The sequence below is a fragment of the Triticum dicoccoides genome, chromosome 1B, assembly GCF_002162155.2.
Source record: "Triticum dicoccoides isolate Atlit2015 ecotype Zavitan chromosome 1B, WEW_v2.0, whole genome shotgun sequence".
Lineage (NCBI taxonomy): Eukaryota > Viridiplantae > Streptophyta > Magnoliopsida > Poales > Poaceae > Triticum > Triticum dicoccoides.
This window is the reverse complement of record NC_041381.1, coordinates 552,785,020-552,807,045: the sequence shown is the minus strand read 5'-3', so window position 1 is coordinate 552,807,045 and position 22,026 is coordinate 552,785,020. Positions and strand designations below refer to the sequence as shown.

Here is a 22,026-nt window from a genome sequence, read left to right as displayed (position 1 = left end):
ATGTTTGGACCAAGCACGGAGAAAGAGGGGTTATGATGGAAGACAATGAAGAAGAAGAGGACGACGACAGCTATCCTGGCCATGGGTTCCCTGAATACGATGATAAAACAATGGGGGAAGAAGCTGAGCCGGTAATGCGGGAAGAAGGTGAGCCGGCAATGCGGGAAGAAGCTGAAGAAGAGGCATCAGATGAGCCCGTTGATGATCTAGGTCGGGCCATTGCCGATGCAAAGAGAAACTGCGCAAGTGATTTGGAGAAGAAGAAGTTGATGCGCATGTTAGAGGATCACAAAAAATTATTGTACCCGAATTGCGTAGGTGACAAGAAAAAGCTGGGCACCACACTGGAATTGATGCAATGGAAGGCAGAGAATGGTGTATCTGACAAGGGATTTGGAAAGTTGCTGGTAATGATAAAGGATATGCTTCCAAAGGACAACGAATTGCGCGAGAGTACGTATGAAGCAAAGAAGGTTGTCTGCCCTCTAGGGTTAGAGGTGCAGAAGATACATGCATGCCCTAATGATTGCATCCTCTACCGCGGTGAGTACGAGGATTTGAACGCTTGCCCGGTATGTGGTGCATTGCGCTACAAGATCAGCCGCGATGAGCATGGTGATGTCGAGGGCGAGCGCCCCAGGAAGAAGATTCCTGCCTAGGTGATGTGGTATTCTCCTATAATACCACGGTTGAAACGTTTGTTCCAAAACAAAGAGCATGCCAAGGCGATGCGATGGCACAGAGAAGACCGTAAGAAAGATGGAAAGTTGAGAGTACCCGCTGATGGGTCGCAGTGGGGAAAAATCGAAAGAAAGTACAGGAAGGAGTTTGCAGATGACGCAAGGAGCGTATGGTTTGGTCTAAGCGTAGATGGCATTAGTCCTTTTGGGGAGCAGAGCAGCAACCATAGCACCTGGCCTGTGACTCTATGTTTGTATAACCTTCCTCCTTGGTTGTGCATGAAGCGGAAGTTCATTATGATGTCAGTGCTCATCCAAGGCCCTAAACAACCCGGCAACGACATTGATGTGTATCTAAGGCCATTAGTTGAAGAACTCTTACAACTGTGGAATGGAACAGGTGTACGTGCATGGGATGAGCACAAACAGGAAGAATTTGACCTAAAGGCATTGCTGTTCGTGACCATCAATGATTGGCCTGCTCTCAGTAACCTTTCAGGACAGACAAACAAGGGATACCACGGATGCACGCACTATTTGGATGATACCGACAGTATATATTTGAATAGTTGTAAGAAGAATGTGTACCTGGGACATCGTCGATTTCTTCCGAGCAAGCATCCCGTAAGAAAGAAAGGCAAGCATTTCAAAGGTGAGGCGGATCACCGGACGAAGCCTCGCCACCGTACTGGTGCTGATGTACATGATATGGTCAAGGATTTGAAGGTGATATTTGGAAAGGGTCCTGGCGGACAATCTGTTCCAAAGGACGCTGACGGACGCGCACCCATGTGGAAGAAGAAATCTATATTTTGGGACCTGGCATATTGGAAAGACCTAGAGGTCCGCTCCGCAATCGACGTGATGCACGTGACGAAGAATCTTTGCGTGACCCTGCTTGGCTTCTTGGGCGTGTATGGGAAGACAAAAGATACACCTGAGGCACGGGAGGACCAACAACGTATGCACGGAGAAGGTGGCATACATCAGGGTCATGCAAGCTACGCTCTTACCAAAGAAGAGAAGGAAATCTTCTTTGAATGCCTGCTCAGTATTAAGGTACCGTCTGGCTTCTCGTCGAATATAAAGGGAATAATAAACATGGCAGAGAAAAAGTTCCAGAACCTAAAGTCTCATGACTGCCACGTGATTATGACGCAACTGCTTCCGTTTGCATTGAGGGGGCTTTTACCGGAAAACGTTCGATTAGCCATTGTGAAGCTATGTGCATTTCTCAATGCAATCTCTCAGAAGGTAATCGATCCAGAAATCATACCAAGGTTACAGAATGATTTGGTGCAATGTCTTGTCAGTTTCGAGTTGGTGTTCCCACCATCCTTCTTCAACATCATGACACACATCCTAGTTCACCTGTGCCAAGAGATTAACGTTTTGGGTCCTGTATTTCTACACAATATGTTCCCCTTTGAGAGGTTCATGGGAGTCTTAAAGAAATATGTTCATAACCGTGCTAGGCCAGAAGGAAGCATCTCCAAGGGCCATCAAAATGAGGAGGTCATTGAGTTTTGTATTGACTTTATTCCTGACCTTAAGCCGATTGGTGTTCTTGAATCGTGGCATAAGGGCAGACTGGATGGAAAAGGCACGCTAGGAGGGGAACAAATAATATGTATGGACGGACATTCTCTCACTGAAGCACACTACACAGTTCTACAGAATTCCGCCTTGGTGGCTCCGTATATGGATGAACACAAGAATTTGCTACGCTCCAAACACCCGGAGCGGTCTGATGACTGGATTACACGTGAACAAACCAGGAGTTTCGCCTGCTGGTTGCAGACACGTACCATGCATGACACCTCTATTGAAGATGACCTGTACTTGCTGTCCCAGTTACCATCTTCGAATATAATGACTTTCAAAGGGTACAAGATAAATGATAATACATTTTACACGATCGCCCAAGATAAGAAGAGCACCAACCAAAACAGTGGTGTCCGCTTTGATGCAAAAACCAAGACGGGAAAGGAAACATATTATGGTTATATACAGGACATATGGGAACTTGACTATCGACGTGGTTTAAAGGTCCCTTTGTTTCGGTGCAAATGGGTCAATATGACACGAGGCGGGGTAACGGAAGACCCGCAGTACGGAATGACAACAGTGGATCTCAACAATCTTGCGTATGCAGACGAACCATTCGTCCAAGCCAATGATGTGGCACAGGTTTTCTATGTGAAGGACATGTCTACCAAGCCAAGAAAAAGAAAAGATAAGGAAGCGAATGCATCGTACGATGAGCCAAAGCGGCACATAGTTCTTTCTGGGAAGAGAAACATCGTGGGAGTGGATGACAAGACAGACAAGTCAGAAGATTATGAAAAGTTTGATGAAATTGCTCCATTCATAGTGAATATTGACCCGAGCATCCCGTTAAATGATGAAGATTTTCCATGGTTACGGCGCAAAGGGACACACGCGAAGAAAAAGTTTCACACCCAAAGATCTGGGATGTGATCGGCTTCACTAGCTATCATCACTTTCTTCTGTGTTTCGCACCGAGAGGGGAATCTCTGTAATAGTTAGGGTAGTTATGTGTTTTGGCATTTGAAACACGAAGAAATTTTATGTGCAAACAAATTCTTTCATGCCTTTACTGATTTTTAAAGTTAAGTTATTCAGAAACTAGTGATTCACACTAATTTCAAATAATTTGAAATTTAAACTATTCAAATTTGAAAACTACGGGCACTAACAGAAAGTTTGTAATTTTTTGTACCTAAAAGAAAAATGTTCACAAAGAAACTCTAAATACACAAAAAAACACAAAAATAAATAAAGCAAAAAAATAATAAAAAAAAGCCCTAACAGAAAGTTTGTAATTTTTTGTACCTAAAACAAAAATGTTCACAAAGAAACTCTAAATACACAAAAAAAAACAACACAAAAATAAATAAAGCAAAAAATAAAATAAAAATAAGCCCGCCTACTAGGCCAGAGCGGCCTGCATACGACTAGAAACCCAACATGTAGTTGGGCCAGGATGCAGGCCCGCAAAGGCCAAGTGGGCCCACAGGGCTGCAAAGAACACGTAGGCCTAGTAAGCCTGCTTTGGAGAGGAGCTCGAGAGAGTGACCGCACGGGGGTTTATAAACCAGTGCGGTCGCCCCTCGGCTAGCGAGGTGGGACTAAACTTGCTGCACCGCACCTGTGCCAGCGCACCTCCTTTAGTACCGGGTCGTGGCACAAACCGGTACTAAAGGGGGGGCCTTTATTACCGGTTTGTGCCACCACCCGGTACTAAATGGGGTCGCTTCCCGCCGCTTGGCCTGGCCAAAACAGGCCTTTAGTACCGGTTGGTGGCTCCAACCGGTACTAAAGGTGCCTTCTATATATACAACAGCTACGAAAATTTCAGTTTCCCTCTCTGTTCGTTCCTCTGTTTCCGTCTCCGTCGCCGTCGCCGCCGCCCTCGATCGTCTCCGTCGCCGCTCGTCTCCGTCGCCGCCCCCGTCCCCGTCGCCGCCCTCGTCTCCGTCGCCGCCCCGGGCCCGTCCCCGTCGCGCCGTCCCCATCCCCGTCGCGCCGTCCTCGCCGTCGCCTCGCCGTCGCCTCGCCTCGCCGTCGCCTCGCCGTCGCCGTCGCCGTCGCCCGCTGTGAGCCCTCCCCGAGCCCGTACACACACACACACACAAGCATGTTTAATTAATTTAGATAATTAGTCTTTAATTAGTTTAGATTATTTAGATTATTATTTTGTATGTTTAATTAGTTTATAATTAGTGTTTAATTAGTACACACACACACACATACACGTATTTTGTATTTTTAATTAGTTTAGATTATTTAGATTATTTTTTTTCACGATTATATATGTATGAATGCATGTTAATTAGATGGATATAATTAGTGTTTAATCAGTTAGAAATTAGTGTTATATAGAAATGTTAGAAATTAGTGTTATATAGAAATGTTAGAAATGTTAGAAATTTTAGTGTTATTTAGATTATTTAGATTAGCATAATTAGTGTTATATAGAAATGTTAGAAATTTTAGTTATCAAAATCCAATCATTAAAAAATTGTTACTTTTTGCGGGCATATAGCTAGTATTTGTTCTCGACGATGCCCGGCCCGCATCCTCGCCGTCGACCCGTCCGCGACGACGTCCAGCCGACCCATGTCCGGGACTGGGCTCCGCCGGCTGGCACTGGGAGGTGCTGCCTGGAGGGGCGCGCCGCTTGATGAGGAACCCGGCCCCGGGTCCCGTCATCGACCCTGATCTCGTTTGGTGGCGTTCGCGTGGGCCAGTTTCGGTGCGGAGGGACCCGGCCCCGCCGGAGGTGGTACGTCGCCGTGTCAGGGAGGAGGACGAGCATGTCCATCGCTACATGGTTGCGTTAGAGGGCGGCAGGTTCTCCAATACCTGGCAGTATCTTCGGGGATCTCACTTCAGCTATGATCCTGTGAGGGTTCCTTCTCTTTGGGTGTCCACCGCCCGCGCCGCAGGAACCGCGAGTGTCCTAGATTCTTCTGTAGTATTCGATCTTTAATTAGCTAGCCAGTGATGTATTATTCAATATTATATATTATTCGAGACGATGTATTCGAGATTATATCTATTATTCTAGACGAAGTATTCGAGATTATATCTATTATTCGAGACGATGTAATTTGAATACTAAATTGTTTTATATTTCTTTTGAATTAGTTAAATAAAAGCTATGGCAGACAATACCGACAGAGAGGGAGAACAGACCATGTTCGATATGATACGCGGGCCAAATGATGATCAGAATGAAGAAGATTATGACGGCTCCGAATTTCTAAACAACACCGGAGAGGGTGATATGATATTCGATCATGACGACCGAATTGATGAAGTCATGAACTACGATTATGACGATGACGAAGAACATGTTGATCCTGAAACAACAAAGACCGGCGAGGTATATATATTTATATAAGCAGGTATCTGGTGATGATCACATGTTTTAAATGACTTGAAGATATATTAACGAATCGATCTTTGTTCTTTCAGCCATCCGGATCGAGCAAATCTTCCGGCAAAAGGACGAAACGAGGCCCAAACAAAAAGTTGAAGGAGGGCGTAAAGTACAATATCGAGGCAGTCAGACCTAATGGCGAACCATTAGCGCCTAAGAAGATTGCGGACAAGTTCATTCGTGAGTGCGGAGTTCTTGTGAAGGACCAACTCCCGATCTCCCTTCAAGAATGGAGAGAGCCAGCAAAAGACAAAAGACAAAAAGGCAAAGAGGACGCTGCTCCACGTTCAGATGTTACTTTTGTCGACAAGAATCAAAAAGATCTGCTTTGGGATACTCTCATGGAACATTTCACCCTACCAGATCATTTCACAGAAGCAGATGTGCAGAAAGTCAAGGACGCTGCTCTTAGGAAGATGGCGGTTGCATTCAAGAACCACAAGAATCGTGAATGGGACAAGTACGTCAAGGGAGGAAGGAAGACTCCAGTATTCGAGGGAACACTAGAGAACCAACGTGCTCATTGGGACGATTTCGTGAAATTTAAGAATTCGGGATTAGCTAAGGAACGGTCGAGAATAAACAAGAAGAATGCCGAAAAAAAGGATAAGTTCCATAAGCTGGGGCCAGGTGGCTATGCGGTGGCAATGCCTAAGTGGGATAAGTCTGAGAAAGAGATGGAGGATGCAGGTGCCACTCCGGTTACTAAGAGCTGGCCCCCAGGGTCAGGACTTGGTTCTATGCGCATGGGGGGAGTTGGACCCGAAGACAGGCAATGTTTCGACGAGGGCAAGTCTGAAGGGAGCCGATGATGCGATACTTGTTGCAATAGAAGAGGCACGATCGGGGGTGTTCCAGCCCAACAAAGAGAACGACGAGCTTACGCGTGCCCTGGGAAATCCTGAACACCCGGGAAGAACACGAGGCAAGGGCGCTATTCCGTGGTATGAGGGGTTCTCAGACTGGAACACCGACTACAGAACCCGTGTGAGAAAGAAGATTGCGGAGGAGAAGAAGAGGAAGATGGAGGAGGAGCAGAGGAAGCGGGACTATGAACGCCTTCAAGGCCTAGAAGCAAGTCAAGCAGAATTGGTAGTCAAATTCCAGCGGCAATAGGAGCAGATCGACTCACTTACCCAGCAAAGGGGGTCTCAGCAGCTGCAGCAGCTAGCGAATGATCCAGCATTGGATAGCACCGCCCCATCCATGCCGAGAAGCAGCGTGGGTTCCGCCCCGGACGACGCAATGCTGGGTAGATACCCCGTGGATGACATCACGGAGAACACTAGCTGCGAGCTACACGTCAAAATGAAGAACATATCCATGAAGGTGGCGGACGCCGTTGCTTTTACAAATCCCCCCGAGGCAACCTTCCATTGCAACCCGATTCCAGTGGGCTATGCTCGTGTCTTGGTTGATGAGGTGGTGGACCCATATTCGGAGCTAGAGCTTGACTATCCTGGAGGTGACGACGAGCGTTTTCTCGAAGACGCCAAACATCGTATCATCCTATGGAAAAAGGATTGCATCATCATTCGAAGGCCACCGACACCGCGTCAGCCGACTCCTCGTCGAAGTCCGCCATCGAGTCAGCAGTCTCCCGCTCCTGCAAGTCCACCAAGTCCGGCAAAGTGTCAGGCCACTCCTCCTCCAAGTCCGGCAAAGTGTCAGGCCACTCCTCCTCCTCCAAGTCCGCCACAGCGTCAGACATCCACTCCTCCTCCAAGTCCGGCACAACCTCAGGCCACTCCTCCTCCAAGTCCGGCACAGCTTCAGGCGGCCACTCCTCCTTGTCCAACTCAGCCCCGTCAGCCGTCTCCGCCGCCTCAGCAATCACAGAAGAGACACCCCACAGCTATGGTGCATAGCGGTATGAGTCGAGGTAGTACAGGAAGTACAGACGGAGGCAAGCGATATAAATATGGTCCAAGCCTCACGCCTCTTCCGCAGAGGGCTTATGACAGGTCCGAGGAGGAAATCGCAGCCATATCGAAGTCCGAGGTGGAAGCCCATTTTGCACCGAAACCGCCACCGCCGCCAAGGGAGAAAGTGCCCGAGGAAACGATTGACCACTTCATTCGTATGGCTCAACCACCAGCTCCCAAGCCTGTTGACACAGACTATGAGCGCCACATCAGGAAGTTAAATCGAGCACGTCTACGTAAGGAGGCGAGCTCGGGATCGAGCAAACAAGAAGCAGTTGTCAAAAAATGCGAGAAAACCATTCCCCAGCTGGGAGAACAGGCGGCGCAATCGATCCCCTCGCTTGTTGTGCCAACAACACGTGACAGTACGCGCGCCCAATATTATTGTGGGCAAACAATTTACGTTCCTGAGGTGGGCAATATGGTAATAACGGAGGAGCATATAATGCAGGCTGAAGTTCTCAAAATCACTGTTGGACAACTCCTCGAGATCGAGCCCATGCCTATGCTTAGAGAGGATGAAATAAAACAGAAATATGTCCGGGGCCAACCTTTGGTCGAGCCAGACAAGGTCAAGAACCTCCCAACGAGAATGTATGAATTGCACGAATGGTACATGAACATTACCAAGATTTACGATCGATTGTCCCTCATGGTGAATGTCAAGAAGGAGCATTACTACCATGAGAAAGCTGTGTCCGTTGAGTATTCTGAACTGTTTCAGTTATACAATCAAGACGCACTCGACAAATCTATCGTCAGTTGCTATTGTCTGTAAGTGATTTCTTTCTATCATTTAAGTCTCAAGCTAGCTGTAGTGATCCTTTTGATCAATCATTACCTGTAATTATCCTCACTATATTCTTTTCTGTGGTATTATATGCAGGATGAAGATGTATGAAATGAGAAAAGGTGGACGCTATGGCATTGGGTTCATTGGCCCAAACACCGTTAATGAATACACATGGAAAATAGATGCACGTCATGCAAAGGCCGTAGATGACAGCATGCTAGAGTTCTTGAAGCGCCTCAAATACAATGAAGATATACTACTTCGTTACAACTTCCAGTGAGTCACACTGTCTTGTACGACAAATTCTCTGTTTTTGCCTACTAGCTAGCTACATGTTTTTGCTTACATATGCCCGCTTAATTAAGACATGCAAACGTGTGTGCATGTAGATTTCACTGGGTCTTATGTATCATTAAAGTTAACGCCGGAACAGTTGAAATACTGGACTCACTACTCAAAGAAAAAACTGACTATAACATCTTGTTTGGGATAGTCAACAGGTAATTTCAATCATTATTAACTATATATTTTGGCCTATTTAGTTCGTCATTTCATGATATGAACTATTTAATAACCCCTTTATTCATTTTCTTTGTCGGCGGGCAAGGCTTGGGCAAGGTTCATCAGCGTCACGGAAGGCGAATGGAAACAAAAGCTTCAATGGGGAAGACCCAAGGTAAGTAATTAAGTAGTACTAGCTAGCTAGCTAGCTGCCATCTCTTTAATTATCATGCTTGATTAATTATTATCTGATCAAATTCCATTCTCATAAAGGCCCTGAAGCAGGCGCAGGGGACTGATCTGTGTGCATTCTGCGTTTGCGAGAACATTCGCATGATGGCGTCCGAAAAGAGCAGATCTCAAAGACAGGAATGGGTACGCTTGTCAAAACACTATTCACAATTTTTACATCATTATCGATATCTAGTCACACAACTAATACACATGCATATTGATCTTCTTCTTAACAGTTCAGAGAGGTGCGGGCGAAGCTCCTAGAAACGGAGCGCGTAGAAGCACTTCAAGAGGAAATAGCGGGATTTTTGCTCGACCAGGTCATAAATCCGAAGGGAGAATACTATTACCCGCTACCGCCCTCATGAAAACCACTTCCAATTGTCATCGTGCTCCGAAGGCATCAATTAGGCTAATGCCACTGGCTCCGAAGGCAACATGCATATGTAGGAGAAATCGTATATAGCTATACATGTGTGTATGTGTGAATTAGTTAATATGATGGTTTGTGAGACATTGATGATATATATATGCATGATTGGTTCTACTAGAAATTATATATATATATATATATATATATATATATATATATATATATATATATATATATATATATATATATATATATATATATGCATAACGTGTACAATGTGTAGTATCGTAAAATACCAGCAAACGAAAAAGAATTAAAATGGAAACACAAAATTAAATGAAAAAGAAATCATAAAACTAAAAAAAAACCAAACCTTATATTACCGGTTGGTCTTACCAACCGGTACTAAAGGGCTCCAGGCCCCTGGAGCTGGCTCGTGCCACGTGGTTTTCCTTTAGCACCGGTTCGTGCTGAACCGGTACTAAAGGGGAACCTTTAGTGCCCACACTTTAGTGTCGGTTATGGAACCGGCACTAAAGGGCCTTACGAACTGGTGCTATTGCCCGATTCTGCACTAGTGAAATGCACATGGTGCAAGAGACACCGCCCATGACCTGGAAGCACGCCATAGGAGAAAGCACCGCCGCTGCCGTCAGCCTTTGGGGGAAGAGCTGAGACAGCGGCGGGTTGGCAAGGTCGCCCCCGAGTCGCCCTCGGCAGGAGTGGCTCGGTTTTTTTTGCCGTTCGCAACACTAACCTGAAATCTTGCTTCGAACTTATGGGTTTCACCTAAACAGTATCCAATCACATAAAAATTGAGGCAACATCCTGCATGCAGACGGGTAAAGTGACAATAAACCGTACAGATTTAGGTTTTTTAGCTCTAGTGTTCTCTTTTGGTCATTGCCTTTCACCTAGCTACTCATTCTCCAATACACGTTCAATTACACATCAAGCTAGGCATTACTTGAGGTTCACACAGATTAGACATTTCTCTTTTTTGCACCAAAACACGCAATAATTAGAAACTATTTTAATTGGTAAATACTACTGTATTTCTTTTATATGTGTACAGACACTTAACAACTCATGTCTCTCAGCTAGGCCATTTCCTCCAATTAAGAATCCAACACCTAATCCAAATTCACAGAGTTCACTCACATCCGCCTCCCGAAGGCAGTAGACTAGAGCAATATCCCCTCGCCTCATGGCGATGCGGCCCAAGTCCGAGATGTCCCCGCCGCCCTCCGACCAGCGGGACGCTGTCATCGAGGAGCTGAGGAAGGGTGCCCAGCTGGCTGACTGCCTCCGGCAACAGCTGGAGCTCATCCCGGAGCTCGGTCGCCGCAGCGCCGCGCTGGCCAACGTGAGCAACATCTCCACGGCCCTAGTGTCGTCCGCCTCTATGCTGGAGTCCAACAGAGAGCAGTACAGCCGCTCCTCCTCCGACCCTGGGGCGGCGGCCTATGCTGCGGGCGCCTCTGGTAGTGGCGGTGGCACTGGGGCACGAAATGGAGCCATTGCCCGCACCAGGAAGGCAAAGCACCGGCGAGGCACCCATGGCGAGGAGCTTCCAATGTGAGTGACTTTGTGTTTGCTTCAAGGAATACTACTGTAGCATATGCGTATCTGTGGGGATCTGTGCTAGGGAGGAATCGTTTACTGGCAGATCCATGTTACTACACACTTATGTCTGGTTTTCAGTGAGGATCTAACCCCATTACCCCATGCCTGCAGTGTTGCTAGTCCGGCTGTTTTTTTTTTTTTTTTTTTGCTGGTCCGTTTGTTCTTTAACTTCCTGTTTCATATATTATCATCTTTAACTCTGTGCAAAAAACGGAAATCATGCATGGATTGGTTTGGCATCCCTGGTATTCTAGATCTAACGTTCAAAGCGATATGAAGGAAAGAGATGGTAATACAAGGAATAGAAGGAAAGAAATGTTAATTTGTCGGTAGATCTTGCTATTCCGTTCATCGGTTCAGGCATGGAGCTGTAGCATATGTTTGTTTCTTTGCATACCGTGATTTATATTTCATGATTAGCTTAGCTAGGGAAGTGTGCAGTAAAGCTGAGTTCAGTTAATTTTATTTCTTCAGCAGGGAGGTACTAAATGAGACACCAGAAAATGATGGGTTCCACTGGAGGAAATATGGCGAGAAGAAGATCCTGAATGCTGTTTTCCCAAGGTATGATTTTTTTTTGAGGGAAAGCCGTCATGGCGGTTTATATTTCATGCGCAAAAAGTGATACATCGTTTGTCAACACATCTACTAGAAATCCCGGAGGTTCCGATTTCCAAACAATGGTATGAGACAACTCCGAGTTTCTAGCCAATAAATCTGCCGCCGCATTGGCCTCCCTAGGACAGTAGGAAAACATAATAGAAATAAAATTTCTAGCAAGAAAAGAACATTCTTCATAAATTGCGGCTGCCGGGCCTAGCGAATTACCACCCCCTTGCATGACATCGACGACCTCCATGCAATCGGACTCGACGCAAATTTTATTGCACCCAACTTCATTTGCGAGTAAGAGCCCATCTCGCATACCTCTAGCTTCTGCCGTAGCCGCATCTTCCACAAAAGGGATATTACTGCATGAAGCTGCGACGAAGAAACCAGCTTCGTCTCGTAATATTGCACCCGTACCCCCTGTTCCCCTATCAGGATCAAAAGTGGCATCGACATTAAGTTTGATAACTCCCTCCGGTGGCTTACTCCATCCATATCTTCTCAGTTTCGCTTGCTTCGACTTTGCCTTGGAAAAATTCTTAGCAAGAGCTAAAATTGCTTGCGCTGACCTGCTTGGTTCATACACATATTCACTATGAGTGTAGCAGCGTCTTTCCCACCAAACGTACCACACTCTAGTGGCCACAAGGTCATTGCGTTGAACATCACTCATATGAGCCATATTATTATTCGTTGATAGAAGAAGATCAGCCGGCACCGATCCGCCATCCCTTTCTAGCGCACACATCTCCTGAACCACATCTTGCAGTCCCAATATCCAGATTTCTTGAACTCTAGGGCACAAGAACATGGCATGTCTAATACTCTCACAATCCAAAGTGCAGAGAGGACATTGAGAGCTTGTCATCATATGCCTGTTAGCAAGGACTCCATTACAAGGGATGGCGCCAAGCAAAGTTTTTCATACATGAATTTTTATTTTTGCCGGCACACCCAATTTCCAAATGGTACGCCAAACTGGACTAGTACTTGAGGCTTGTATTGAGTTAGTCATCCTCAACTTTCGTCCGTGTTGATGCTCCCACTCTTCATGGTATGCCGATCTAACCGAAAATATTCCACTTCTATTATGGTGCCATGACACAAAATCATCCATCATCCCCAAAGCCAGTGGGATATTTAATATGCGTTGCACATCAATAGGCCAAAACAACTCCGATATCAACTGTTCATCCCACACTCTATTTTCTGTATCAATGAGTTCATAAACTTTTGTGATCACAATGTTACCTCTTGGCGTCATTAACTTTCGAGTAGGACTACTTGGTATCCAAGGATCTTCCCAGATGTTAATTTGTGCCCCATCTCCAACTCTCCAAATATGCCCTCGCTTAAAAGACTGAATTCCACTCCATAGACTCTGCCATGTATAAGAACTACCCTTCTTAAGGTCGCAGTTAAGAAGGTCTCCATCAGGAAAATATTTTGCTCTCAAAACTCTAGCACATAAAGAATTTGGTTCACATAACAACCTCCAACACTGCTTTGCGAGAAGAGCCAAATTAAAACAATGCAAGTCTCTAAAACCCATTCCACCCTTTTCCTTTGGGACACACATTTTCCACCAAGCAAACCAGTGCATGTGTTTTTGCAGATCATCATCTCCCCACCAATATTTAGACATAGTTGTGGTGATACTATTGCAAACCTGTTTGGGTAGTTTAAAAACTGACATAGCGTAAGAAGGAATAGCTTGTATGACAGCTTTAAGTAGCACTTCCCTATCTCCATAGGATAACAATTTCTCTTTCCAACCTCTTATTCTACTCAAAACTCTGTCAATGAGGTGTTGAAAACAATCTGTTCTGTCCACACCTACAATTGGAGGCAATGCCAAATATTTATCTGTGATGGCTTCCACCATGATATTTAGTGCAGTGCAAACCTCCACTCTAATATCAACAGGGGTGCAAGGACTAAAGAAAATACTGGACTTGGCCTCGCTCACCATTTGTCCAGAAGCTGCAGAATAATCATCAAGTGCCCGCCGGAGGCTGATAGCATTAGTGGCGTCTGCTCGCATAAGGATAAGAGAGTCATCCGCAAATAAAAGATGAGATACCGAAGGAGCATCACGACACACCTTCACTCCCATAATATTACCACCCTCCTCCTCATATGTGATCAAGCTTGTTAGGCCCTCAGCACAGAGCAAAAACAAGTATGGTGATAAAGGGTCTCCCTGTCGGAGCCCCCTGGAAGGGACAAAAAAATCAGTTAACACATTGTTTACTCATACCTGATATTTCACTGTACATACACATTCCATGATCATTGCCACCCAGTTTGGTGTGAACCCTAGATGCAACAGTATGGTCTCCAAAAAAATCCACTCGACCCTGTCATATGCCTTGTGCATGTCAAGCTTAACCGCACATGTCCCATATTTACCCGTAGTCTTCTTTTTGATTGCATGATATGACTCAAAAGCTACCAAAAAGTTATCCATGATAAGACGTCCCGGAACGAACGCACTTTGATTGGGAGATATAATCTCGCACAAAATATGTTTTAGACGATTAGCTAGTAATTTTGAGATCACCTTATACACCACGTTGCATAAACTGATTGGCCGAAACTGAGTTATGACTGATGGATCATCGACCTTCGGTATGAGCACGATAGTGGTATCATTCCACCCTTCTGGAATCTTCCTAGAATTAACAGCCATCAATACTTCATCAACCAAATCCTCACCAATGATATGCCAAAATCGTTTGTAAAAAACAGCATGTAACCCATCCGGACCAGGAGCTTTTAAATCACCGATATTAAATAAAGCTTTTTTAACTTCCTCTCTTGTATAGGGCTTATTCAGCTCGTCATTCATTGCGTTAGTCACTCTCGGCTTCACCTTCTCAACAACATTCAAGTCTGGAGCAAGCACACCCCCCGTGAATAAGTTAGAGAAGTACGTTGCAGCATGTGTTCTAATTGCCTCCTGGTCCTCGATCCATGAGCCATTATCTTCCTGTAAGCGCTTAATGAAATTTTTCTTGCGCCGTCCATTTGCTGCTCTGTGAAAAAATTCAGAGTTACGATCCCCGCGAGTGAGCCAGTCCGCTCGGCCCCGTTGCATCCAGTAAAGCTCCTCCTGCTCTAGTAGCTTCTCAATTTCCAAGTGTAGTTCATGTTGTCTAACCACCGCATCATCTGTTAAGGGACCCGAGAGAACCTCGTTTAACTTCTTCTGTAACTCCATGAGTCTAGTACGTGGTCCCTTAAGAACCTCCCTATCCCAACAGTGTAAAGCATGATGCACATCAGCCGTGAGCACAACTAATGATTCTGTACCAAAAGATTTTCGAGTATCCCATGCCGTTTGAACAATCATCTCTATACTCTCTTCTGCTAACCATCGTGCTTCAAATTTCCTAGGTCCAGATGGCCCCCTCGGCTGCAAGTCTGACAAATGATCTGTAGTAATAAGAATTGGCCTATGGTCTGATTTATCAAACTCCTCATTACTTACACTAAAACCAGGGAAAAGATCAGCCCACTGCAAATTTCCAATTGCTCGATCCAGACGTTCTCTTATCTTCCCACGGCGCCAAGAAAATTTGTCGCCCGTGTACCCGAGATCATCCAAGCCACAATTACTTAAGGCGCCGTTAAAAACTTGCATACAGCGCTGAGGACGTGCAACGCCACCGTCTTTCTCATCAGCGTGTAAAATCTCATTGAAATCACCAGCTACGAGCCATGGAAGGTTATTCATCGCATGCAACTGCCTTAGATAATCCCAAGACAAGTGCTTCCTGTCAGCGCTCGGTTCTCCATAGAACCCTGTAAAGCGCCACCCTCCAGTAATATTTTCATTAATTCGGATGTCAATATAGTTTGGTTGCACATCAGTTGATGTGACACCAAGACAACTAGACCAGAACATGACCAAACCTCCGCTTCTCCCATCGCTTTCTGAAATTTCCATTACATCAAAACCAAGCCTCCTTCTCAACTTTTCTGCCTTACCTTTTTTCATATGAGCTTCAGACAGAAAAAGCACATCCGGCCTGACTCGCCCTTGGATCCCCAAGAGCGCACGAACTGCCGCGGGCTTCCTCATCCCGCGGCAGTTCCAACATAAAATTTTCATTGCGTCCGGTCGAGCTCCTGCTCGGAGCTCGCCGATATCTGGTGGCTGGCATCCATCACAGCCGTGTTGTCCTTCTTTGACCTCTTCAAATCATGTGCAAAAGTATCATCATCTTCCACCTCAGTACCTACCAGTGCATGATTCTGAATTTCCATCGTTGTTGCACCTCCCTCTGTACCTGTAGCAGCTTGCAACGTGCCCAATTGGTTTGACATTGGATCGGGAACAACTATATCATTGTTCAATCTTTTCCTGCTAGAAGGCACCTCGACCAATCCATCCTTCATGTTTTTCAGATTTCTATTCATATCAACTTCTTTCAGTCCTTTGTTGCTCCCATGATCGCGTTGAACTTGCATACCAGGCCTTAGCGCCAGCATCCACTCACCCCACTCCATACTCTCAGGTTCATGCTTTCCGTTGCCGTGCTCTAAGTGCGTGTGACCCATGCATCCACATACATAACAAAACACTGGGATTTTCTCATAAAGAACCGAGTAGTAAACCTTCTTCTGGTTTTTAGTGATGGAAACAAAACGCATAAGAGGCTGATCAACATCCAACTGAACTCGTACCCGAACAATTCTGCCATTGCCCCATCTAGGGTTTAACATCACGCTAGTAACCTTCCCTACCTTCTTTGCCAGGGATCTAATGATCGCATCCTTCCTGTACAGCGGAGGGAGATCAACTATTTGGATCTAGACTGAGAGCCTATTAAGGACGACTTCATCAAAATTGGTAAAACCATCATAGCTTTCAATTAGAACGCCGTGATCACGGAAGAGCCAAGGGCCCTCCTCTGTAACTCGTTTTCAGTCCCCCAGACAATTCACCGTGATGGTGAATAGATTCTCGCCAACAGCAGTAAACGTCGCACCCTGTGCCAAGCTCCATGCTATACGCATCTGATCATAGAAAGCACCACGGCTGAAGGTTCTATCAGTGTGCACCCTCGCAATTACCATGAATTCTGCCCCATCCGCCTCGTCCGGGAATTCCTCCTCGAAGTTCAGGTCATCTTCCTCCCGCTCCTGGAGATTCAGTTTGCCTAACAATTCATCCACACCCGCAGGTCTCCCCGCCACCTTCGCGCTGTTCGCCGAGGACTGAGACCCCGCCATCGCTAGCCCCGCAGGAACAAGCCTCGTCGCAATGAACAAATCTTCAAAGGTGGGCTCTGGAGCACGAAACAATCTGAACCCTAAAACGTCACCGCTAGGAGATATAGCGAACCCTAGACGTCGCCGCCAGGGGAATTTATCACAGGCTGACCCTAGTTATCTCGATAGGGAAGTTTCTTTCCGAGGCGTCCTCGACTCGGTTACGGCGAAACTAAACCATCTCGACTCAAGGTATGATTGACGGAGTTTCATCACTGAAGGCTCAAGAAGCTCTGTCTAATTATCCATTAATTTGGCATTAGCTTATGGATATGTACTACTTGTATTTTCTCCTATGGATTAAACAGAGAAAAAGAAATCAGATTTTCGAAGAAAAAAAAGTGTAAACAGTACCTTTGTCGTTAGCAGTACACCTTTGCCTATTGGTCTCGTTGTAGCTTCTCACTCTTTTCCATCTTTTACATAGCGGACTCTCAACTAATTTTGGATTGCATGCATCGTTGAATCTAGAATCCAGGGGAGATCTATCGTCTTTCATTATCTAAAAAGTCTTTACATAAAGCAAGAACCATAGTACTTCAATTGTTAATTATATTTAACTATGGTTACTAGAATGAAAACACCAAAGTACTTTGATGCTAAATTAAGCAGTATGTGGCTTGGCATGGATACTCACCTCACATTAATTATAGGACAACTCTAACTGATCCCCTGAAAACAGAGGAGTAAAACGGCAGAGTAAACCTTAGTTGAGTAAATTTACTCCACTAAGTTTTGGCCGTTTCTAGCCGATCCCCTAAACTTAGTGGAGTAAAAAAATCCATTTGCATCACATATTCAGCCACTGAAACATATTTCCATACTTTTTTATTTCATTCAATGGCATTAGAGTACATAATTCATCAATTCTTTGCCACGAGAGCAAGACCAAAGAAAATAATAACCACAATTAGACAGTTTAGAAGATATCCAACTTCCCTATCTGCTCCCACTAGTTGAATTAATATCTTCTCTATGTCTTCATTGTTGAACTGCGGATTCTTGAGTTTCAACACTTCTTTCTTCTTCGATTCTAAAGAAGTAGATGTTGCTTCGCATCTAATCTCATCTCTATCCTCAATTCTAGCAACGAGTACACAAACATCTATCAATCTTCGTTCTATCAATAGATCGATGTATTCTTCTTCCCAATACCAAAACTTGCACCCAACCTACACACATAGATGACCAAACAAGCACATAGATGAGCTGCGGAATTGCATCGAATCCGGTGAACAACCGAATCAAAACAAGCACATACCCTGACATTTGTGCACTTGAAGAACACTCATCCGGGGTGCTGTCGCATGGTAGAAACTCGGCGGACCACCTTCTTCGTGCAGTCGTCACACTGTATGACCGGCATCGGCGAGCCGCTGCGCCAGCGCCGAGCCCGGGCGACGGTCGGGCGTGTATTTGTCGGCGTACCTCCGACAGGAGAGATTTGAGTGGCTAGAGGATGAGCCGGTACATGGATGCATCCCGGAGGCGTCGTTGTGGCTGTGTGGTCCGCTTCCTGACCAATCCATGGCAAGGCACACACGCCGCCGGCCGGAATCGCCAAATCCAGCGGCGGCGGCCGCAGATCCACCAGTTTTTTGCCAGCCGCGGGACGAGGCGGCGCAAATCCAAGCGGTAGGGGACAGCTGTAGAGCTTATTGAGTGTCCCCAGCGGGCGGGGGGCGCCGGCGGGGGGTGGACGGGGCAGTGCAGGAGGGAAGGGGGAAGGCAGTGGAGGAGAGGCACGGCTTTTGCTCAGCCGCCGTGCAGTAGAGTAAATATAAGGAGATTGTTAGGGAGATGAGTAAAATTTTACTCCCTTACGGTGGATAAGGGATCGGCTAGGTCCCGGTTGGAGGAGTAAACTGTATTTTTACTCCTCTAACCGGTTATAAGAGATCGGTTAGAAATGCCCTTAGTTGCTCCAAAAATTATGGTTGGCATGGGGCACATTTGCGGCATATCACATATATGTGCCTTCCATGCGTCTTCAATTTTCTTATAAGATTAGTGCATATATTTGTTTAGTCCCTGGTCGTAAAGGAGAGCATCTTAGGCTTCCAATCTTTTTCAATCAAAGTTGAAGCACGTAAATGGATTAGTATGTGTATATGTGATAGCACTATATTTGAGCTTACACTGTTAATGGAAAATTTATATTATGTATATATTCTTTTCTTTGCATGTGTGTGGAGCATAAAACCATTCTCATGGCTGTACACAGGTCAATCATGCACATGTTTAAGCTTGTTTATCTGCAAATATTTGGATGGCGTAAAAAGGTTCGTGTGAATATGAATATCAATCATTGAGTTTTATGATGAAGATTGCTTATGGAATAAACCACTTTGCTCATGATCATACAAACTCCAGGGGACTAGTATGACAATGGAGGTGATCTACTCAGAAATATATGTGATATTTTTTATTTTGTGGGAAAACATGAAATTTTACCAGAACATATTTTAATTTGTTACTCACTTAGGTTGACGTTAGCATTGTGTCATATCAACAAGGTAAAGACGATCTTGCATATTTCTAAACTTAAAAGTGTGTGCTCTTTGCGATCCGTGTGATATATATACAGGAAACTCTGTGGAATTTAACACAACTTATTATGTGTTTTCTCAAAAACGTAATCCATTTTGTTCAAGCAAAAGCAAAGAACGTAAAAAAGTGTTATATGTGATCATACACTTGGTTAATTATTTGCAGGTCATACTACAGATGCGGATACAGCGACGAGCACAGGTGCCCGGCAAAGAAACTTGTGCAGCAGCAAAACAACAGCGACCCTCCCGTGTTCATGGTCACCCTGATCAACGACCACACATGCAGTAGTTTGTTCCCCGCTGATGATCAACCACACAGCAGCTCAAACAGTGCTACTGCTAACTCACAAGTGCTCGACTTCACCAAAGCATCGCTCTCTTCAGCTGTTGGTGTATGGAGGTTGAAGAAAGAGGAAGGTGCAGGAATGTCAGTGACCGTGCCTAGCTACACGCATGATGAGCTGGCTTCTTATTCCTCCTTGCCGTTGCTCTCACCGAAGGAGTGGGAGATGGAGATGGAGATCAAGTCACTTTTTAGTCATCACTCGGGAGGTGGTACTTAGCTAGCTAGCTATTCTGTGAAACTTATTGCCTTTCGCTAGCTAGATCACTTTGTTGCGTCCAAATAACTACCTGAACCTGAATAATTGCATGGATGCGCGTGAGCGTTTATGTACACGGTCTAGTGTTGTAATGCTAGTAGTATGACAGCACAAGTACAAGAAATGTTTTTCTGAGAAGTATAACAGACTTGCGCTTAATAACCTTTGGAGTGCAACAGGCCTGCGGCCGTATGGTTAGTTGCCTATCTTCTCATGCTAAATGTAATAATAATTAAAAATAATAATTAATTAGCTTTTCATTTTGTGCCCGTCTGGTCTTCTATGTGGAATATTAGCTAGAAGGTGCCCCTTTATTCTGAAGGAACACAAATGTATGAGAAATGTACTAAGAGCAATGCTAGCAGAGCCATCATATCGGCGCAGCCGGCATAATGACCGCCATTATGGAGAGTTTGGTCGCTTCACCTCCCTCACAATAGCGCCGCCTTTTACCGCCTTTCGTCTTCACCAGCCTCTACCGATGACGGCATGGATGGCGCCTCGACCAACTCATCTGATTTCATTGGTTTAGAGTCAGAACCCGCGATTTGTACGCCTCCTATGCCTCCGACGGGCGGGCGCCGTCGCCTAGGCCCGCACCTCATTGAAAGTGCATCCAATCCCCTTGGTGGGCTTTGGTAATTAATGTCAACACATCTCAATGAACAACGTTTTATCAAGCTTATCTCATGGAAGTTCCTTGTGGGTGAATAAAGGAAACTATAGGTGACCCCCCCCCCAACACACACACACACACACACACACACACACACACACACACACACACAAAATTACCATGAAGACAAGTGTTGCCAAATCTAGGATTCTCCATTTTCATTTTACTGATCCAAGATCACATTCAGTCCATAGGCATGTCGATACTATCAAATGGGAATGTGGAAGTTATGATGAGTTTTTCTCTATATGTGTTTGAAGATGAAACTCTAAATTTCCTCAATAGCCTTTAACTCCTCAACTATATCTACCTAACTTCCATATGTTCGGAGTTGCCATGCTCTTCTAGTCAGAACTCCGAGTAGTTCATCCAGATATAGAAGGTACAAACCCTAGCATTTTGGAGCTACCAACCATTCCACTCAGAACAACCAACATTGTTGTCCGCTCGGAATTTCCTAACACCCCTCGCTCGAAATTTCCGAAGAGACTATGGAGAGTGTGTCACTGCCAAGGTATTTGCCTCGAAGCATCCAAAGGCTATCCATTCGGACTGACCGAGCTATCTGAAAGTTACCATTTTTTGTACAGGTCGAAGTCTCCGAGCTAAGCTACTTGGAGCTTCTGAGTTGTTTAAAAAAGTTACAACGGTCAGATTCCTTGTCCGGCCTCTTTATATCCCTACCTATCCCACATGTTCAGGCAAAGCAAAGTCCACTCATATCCTATGTTGTGAGAGAGACTCTACTTCTTGTGCGGATTTCAAGGGCTTTCTACTCCAACCATCAAGCCACTTCTTTGAGATATAATCTTCCTCTTTGCTTTGCACATCTACTTCTCTAATCCAAAGGCCCAATCTTGAGAGAGTTTGAGTGTTGAGGAGATTATCATTTTAAGCACAAGAGCAACGTATTCATCACCAAGCATCCTCATCTAGATCGGCTACGTGCTTGGGAGTCATCAAGCTTGTGAAGAAATCAAGAAGTTTGTATGAGCCCGGAGATCACCTACTTCACGAAGATGTACCCTTAATGGGACTAGTCCTTCGTGGGCGTAAGCCATGATGTCATAGGTTGGTTGTTCTTTCGTGAACCCTTCATGGGTGATTGTCCTTCGTGGACTTGTTCCTTCAGTGACCTTTGTGGATCGAAGCCTCCATCCAGTGACGGAGACAAGGGGGACAAGCAGGGCCCAGCCCAGCCCCCCC

General features: G+C 45.3%; 1 pseudogene; it reads left to right on the top strand.

The window, feature by feature from the left end:
• The first annotated feature begins 10,682 nt into the window (after positions 1–10,682).
• LOC119308256 lies at positions 10,683–20,105 on the top strand (annotated as a pseudogene).
• The last annotated feature ends 1,921 nt before the right edge of the window (positions 20,106–22,026 follow it).